The sequence below is a fragment of the Nicotiana attenuata genome, chromosome 8 (genome assembly GCF_001879085.1).
Source record: "Nicotiana attenuata strain UT chromosome 8, NIATTr2, whole genome shotgun sequence".
NCBI lineage: Eukaryota > Viridiplantae > Streptophyta > Magnoliopsida > Solanales > Solanaceae > Nicotiana > Nicotiana attenuata.
The window spans coordinates 7,138,161-7,144,178 of record NC_031996.1 but is presented as its reverse complement, the minus strand read 5'-3'; positions in this window follow the sequence as shown (position 1 = coordinate 7,144,178).

Genomic DNA, 6,018 nt, shown 5'->3' with positions numbered 1-6,018 from the left:
AAGATAAAGTGATAAGATATCAGAATCAATTGACTTTTGACATTCAAACTTAACTTGGAATGTGTAAAGACTGTATTTAGTAGAAGAAGGGAAAAAAGCCAAAGTATTTGAACTTGTATTTGAACACTCTTGGAAAGTAAGAGAAAACGCAGAAAAAGATTTTAGAAGGTCGTTGGACTGCTTCAAGAGGAAAGTTATTGTTTTGAAGAAGAATAACTATTGTACAAACCTAAAGCTCCAATTATCCCTAAAATCGGGGTTGTTGGGATTGTTGAAGTCTTTTGTTGGCACGGTTCAATGTCTGGAATGTTTTCTCGAGGTCTGAAAGTCCTTCAAGTAGTTCTCCAGTCCTCGTAGAATTTCTAGGCATACACCTGTGCGACCAGATTAACAACCGTCAAAATTTCAATGAAAAATTGGGTAGAGAGAAAACTGACCACACTAAGAATTTTTCTATTTCTATCAATGGTAATTGATAATTCCGTTAATTCCCCGGAAACGGCGCCAAAGTTTGATCATGCCCAACTATGCCTTATAAAAAGGACAATGCGGACGTTGCAAATATAACCTGAGTATTGTGCCCAGAGTCGAATCCACAGAGAATTAACCTATCAATCACTATCTTTAGACCTACTAAACTCTTTAGAATCAATTTCCCAAACGTTGAGAATCACAATTGATGGTGTTTTTAATAACTATGATTAATAGTAACTAATAGTTGCAAATTAAAGAAGCTAAGCTGTAAACAATAATGAGAAAGCACTAAAGTACTGATTTCCCCTATTGATTGAATTCATTCTGTTTATGTTTCATACAAATTCACCAACACATTCTATCAATCATGAACGTTCTTCTTACCGTAAATCTCTCCCGAGTAATCACAGTAATTTGCTAAATGCACTCTCCCGAGATACACTAACTAGCTTTGTTTATCACAGTTCACTTAAGATTGCACCCAAGGCTTTGTTATTCCTAATCCCGCCTTTAAACCCGCAGTTATAGATCCCTCTTACACTTTGGGAGTGGTGTTGTTCAACATTCACCTAAATATGCACTCTCTCCCGGGTTATGCACACTAAATAGGCACAGCTAATTGAGGATCTTGTCAATTAACTACAACAAACACGTAGTTGAACAAATAGAAATTAAACTGGCAAACTGTATTCACATAAACAAGAAGTTCATCCCTCAATAGGTTCCATCAAAACCCTAGACAAAAGATTTAGCTGCTCATAACTATGGGTAAATAAACTAGAACAATATTCATAATCATAATTGCAAGTAAAATTAAAGAAGAAGAAGATATGATGTTTTAGGTGATCTCTCACAATTGTTTTACTTGCTAAAATATTCTCTAATACAATCCCTGCCTACTTTGGGCGAGTTGGTCCAAAAATCCCGTGTTTTGCACTTAAGTCCCTGAACTTTTCCGCCTCTGCCGCGGTTCTGTCGCGATCGCGGTCAATCCGCGGCCACACACCTTCTCTGAATCTCAACTTGTCCGCGACAGTCTTCTACCGCGGTTCTGTCGCGGTCGCGGCTGAACCGCGGCAGTCCTTCTTCAGGCTTGGCTTGAGCTGCTTCGCGTGGTTCACTTGGCAGAATTTTACGATTGGCCTCTTTTTCTCCATATTTGATCCAAAAGTACTCCATAGCCTTCTCTTGTCATATATCACCTGCAAAGCATGAAAAGTGCTAATCAGAGCATTTTGCTATCATTTTTATCATCAAAACTATACAGAAGGTGGTTCTTTAGGGCCTAATTATAGTTAAATTCAGCAATCTTTTCCAAATGGTTCACCGTGATCTTATCAGGGACATGAGCTTCATTCAGAATCTTCATGAGGGCCTGACGATGCTCGTCTGAATCTATCAACAATGATAGAAAAGAAATATGAGCGGGTGTCTTCCTCAACTGTTCCACGATGGAGTAATCATGCATCTTCATTTTTCTCAAAAATTCTTCAACCTCCTCTTCGGTGACTGGCTTCTTCACTAGAATTGGATTATCTTTGAGTGGCTTAGCTTTCTTTAATTCCTCTGGGCAAAGCATCTCCCCGAACGAGTCAACTCTGTTTACTCGAAAAAGGTAAAGCAAAATGCTCGATTTGAACCTAAAAGAACAATGCAGAATTTTTATTTTTTTTTTATTCTACTCAATTTCAACTTATAGTTTGAGGACAACGAAAGTTAACCATTAATTGTGGAGTAATTTTTTTTGGATGCAGAAGAAAGTATAAAGTGTGGAGATGCAAAGCAATGTGAGTAGTGAAGGATCAGGTAATTTAGTGCCCACTGTTCCTCGGGAAAATATGTTTAAGGTCTATTACCCACCTATTGAAAATTTGTTTGTTTCGGGTAAGTTCTCTTTTATGATAAGACGTCTATACAATACGAGTTAAAAATCTTATTAAATTCGCCAGCTGTAACGACCCGGCCGGTCGTTTTTGAAAATTTCGCCCCGATCCCCCATTAACTATTTCCCCTAAGTTCATTTCTGCTATTTTGGTTTGCCGGGACGTTTGGTGTTGAGTTTTGGAGAGTTTTGGGACACTTAATCCCTAAATGAGAGCTTAAGAGTTAAAAAATGGTCCATAATCAGAACAGTGTGAAGACGACCTCGGAATGGAAATCCGATGGTTCCGTTAGCTCCGTTAGGTGATTTCGGGGTTGGGAGCGTGTTCGGAATGTATTTTGGAGGCTCGTAGCTCATTTAGGCTTGAAATGCCGAAGTTTGAATTTTTGAAGTTTCCGGCGATAGTGAGTTTTGATCCGAGGGTCGGNGAGAGTTTGAAACTGTTGAGAGCCAAACCAAAGATCGTACTTTGCAATGAACAAAGAATTTGAAGATTTGGGATCAAAGGAACATGGATTTGTGCCGATTTTAGGGATAATTGGAGCTTTAGGTTTGTACAATAGTTATTCTTCTTCAAAACAATAACTTTCCTCTTGAAGCAGTCCAACGACCTTCTAAAATCTTTTTCTGCATTTTCTCTTACTTTCCAAGACTGTTCAAATACAAGTTCAAATACTTTGGCTTTTTTCCCTTCTTCTACTAAATACAGTCTTTACACATTCCAAGTTAAGTTTGAATGTCAAAAGTCAATTGATTCTGATATCTTATCACTTTATCTTCATGTTTTAGGGCAGTCAATATTCATATTCATGAAAACTGAATTTATTAGATTTTTTTCCAAGGTCTTACATTGACTATGTTAAAATACAGTGACTGAAACTTAAAATGGGTCAAACTCTGTTTACTCGAAAAAGGTAAAGCAAAATGCTCGATTTGAACCTAAAAGAACAATGCACAATTTTTATTTTTTTATTCTACTCAATTTCAGCTTATAGTTTGAGGACAACGAAAGTTAACCATTAATTGTGGAGTAATTTTTTTTGGATGCAGAAGAAAGTATAAAGTGTGGAGATGCAAAGCAATGTGAGTAGTGAAGGATCAGGTAATTTAGTGCCCACTGTTCCTCGGGATTATGTTTAAGGTCTATTACCCACCTGTTGAAAATTTGTTTGTTTCGGGTAAGTTCTCTTTTATGATAAGACGTCTATACAATAGGAGTTAAAAATCTTATTAAATTCGCCAGCTGTAACGACCCGGCCGGTCATTTTTGGAAATTTTGCCCCGATCCCCCATTAACTGTTTCCCCTAAGTTCATTTCTGCTATTTTGGTTTGCCGGGACGTTCGGTGTTGAATTTTGGAGAGTTTTGGGACACTTAGTCCCTAAATGAGAGCTTAAGAGTTGAAAAATGGTCCGTAATCAGAACAGTGTGAAGACGACCTCGGAATGGAAATCCGATGGTTCCGTTAGCTCCATTAGGTGATTTCGGGGTTGGGAGCATGTTCGGAATGTATTTTGGAGGCTCGTAGCTCATTTAGGCTTGAAATGCCGAAGTTTGAATTTTTGAAGTTTCCGGTCCGATAGTGAGTTTTTGATCCGAGGGTCGGATTGGAATTCCGGAAGTTGCAGTAGTTCCGTCGTGTCATTTGGGATGTGTGTGCAAAATTTCAGGTCATTCGGACGAGGTTCGGGTAGGTTTTTGATCGAAAGCGTGTTTGGTTGGAATTTGAAGTTCTTAGGCTTGAATCTTTGATTAATTCGGGTTTCCGGCGTTGTTTAGGTGTTTTAAGGATTGGTACAAGTTTGAATAAGGCATTAGGTGGTATTGGTACTTTTGGGTTGAGGTCCCGGGGGCCTCAGGATGATTTCGGGTGGTTAACGGAAGAGTTTTGGAAGTTGAGAAATAGCAGCACTGATGCTTCTGGTATCTTTCCGCTTCTGCGGCTTGGGGACTGCAGAAGCGGAGCCGCAGAAGCGGCCTGGTCATCGCAGGAGCGGGTTTGGGCAGAGTTTTTCAGGTACCGCAGATGCGTAGGAAATTCCGCAGGAGCGGCCTCGCATCTGTGAGAAAGAGAACCGCAGATGCGGAAACTTGGACTTTTATTAGAACCGCAGAAGCGGCTTAAATTCCGCAGAAGCGGAACCGCATAAGCGGTTAATGGTCCGCAGAAGCGGACATTGGCTCTTTAGTGAGAGTCATAGAAGCGACTCGTTTTCCGCATAAGCGGGACCGCAGAAGCGGAAATCCCTGGGCAGAAATAGAAATTTCGAGGGTTTGAGTTCATAAGTTACAAAAAATCAATTGAGAGCTCGGTTTAAGGCGATTTTGAGTGGGATTTGAAGTGAAGATCACTGGGTAACGTTTCTTTGGTCCATTCTTGTTATATTTCATCATTATATAGTTAAATACACCATTGAAATTCGAATTGAGGATCAAAAATTTGATAATTTGGGGTAAAACTTTATTGCCTAAACTATTGAGTTTTGAGTGGGCATTTGACCTCCGATTTGGGAGATTTTTATATGGTTAGACTCGTGAGAGTACGAGGATTCTGAAAATGTGGAAATTATTCGATTCCGGGGCATTGGCCTGGAGGGCATTTTGGTCATTTCACCTAATTTTACGCCGTAGCTTTGAATTTATTAGCAAAAATAGGTGTTTGCGATGTTATTTACAATGTGTAATTGAATTGAATAGATTTGAGCTATTTGGAGTCGGATACTCGTGGCAAGAACGTGACTTCTAGTTGATATTGAGCCGGTTCGAGGTAAGTGGCTTGTCTAACTTTGTGTGGGGGACCTTTTCCCTTAGGATATGATCTTGAATATTTGAATGCCCTGTACGTGAGGTGACGAGCGCGTACTTGAGCTAATTGTTGTAAATCCGTTTCTACTTGAAGTATTTAAATTGAGCTTTCTTGTTTACTTGTTCATTTTAACTGCAAGTTTGTACCTGTGCTAGCTTAGAGACTCATGTTTAGCTGGCTTACCTGCTTATTTGCTTTAACTGTGCTATTTGTACTCTGTGAAGCATGTTAGGCTATAATTTACTACTTCGTATCCTGATTTTTAGCATTGTTCCGAGATTTAGGAATCGTTGTTGTTGTGTGTTTAATTTGGGACTACGGGACGGCTTCCCGGGAGATCCCTCTGTACTTGAGATATTCTGGACTGAGGGTGCGGGATACCAAGAGATCCCTGGCACATGTGTTTATTATATTATATAAATAGGGCCCTGACCTTCCTCGTCACTACCCAACCGAGGTTAGGCTTGGCACTTACTGAGTACCGCTGTGGTGTACTCATGCCCTTCCTGCGCATGTTTTTCATGTGCAGATCCAGGTACTTCCTCCCAGACGTATCATCCTCGTGGTGGAGAGTCCTAGCTGAGACTTGAGGTATATCTGCTACGTTCGCAGACCAGGAGTCTCTACTCTATTCCGGCTTTAGCAGATAGTTCATTTTCTTTCCTTTCATGTTGTTTAGACATTCTGGTGTAGAGCAGTTTACTACATTCTATTAGCCTGTGTTCCCCATGAGTTTCCGGGTTTTGGGATTTAGTTGCAGACTTCCGCATATTTCGAGTTGTATAGGCTGAGTGGCCTTATATACAGTTGTTATTTCCGTATGTTCAGTTTTAATTTATTATTCTGCAAATGTTAA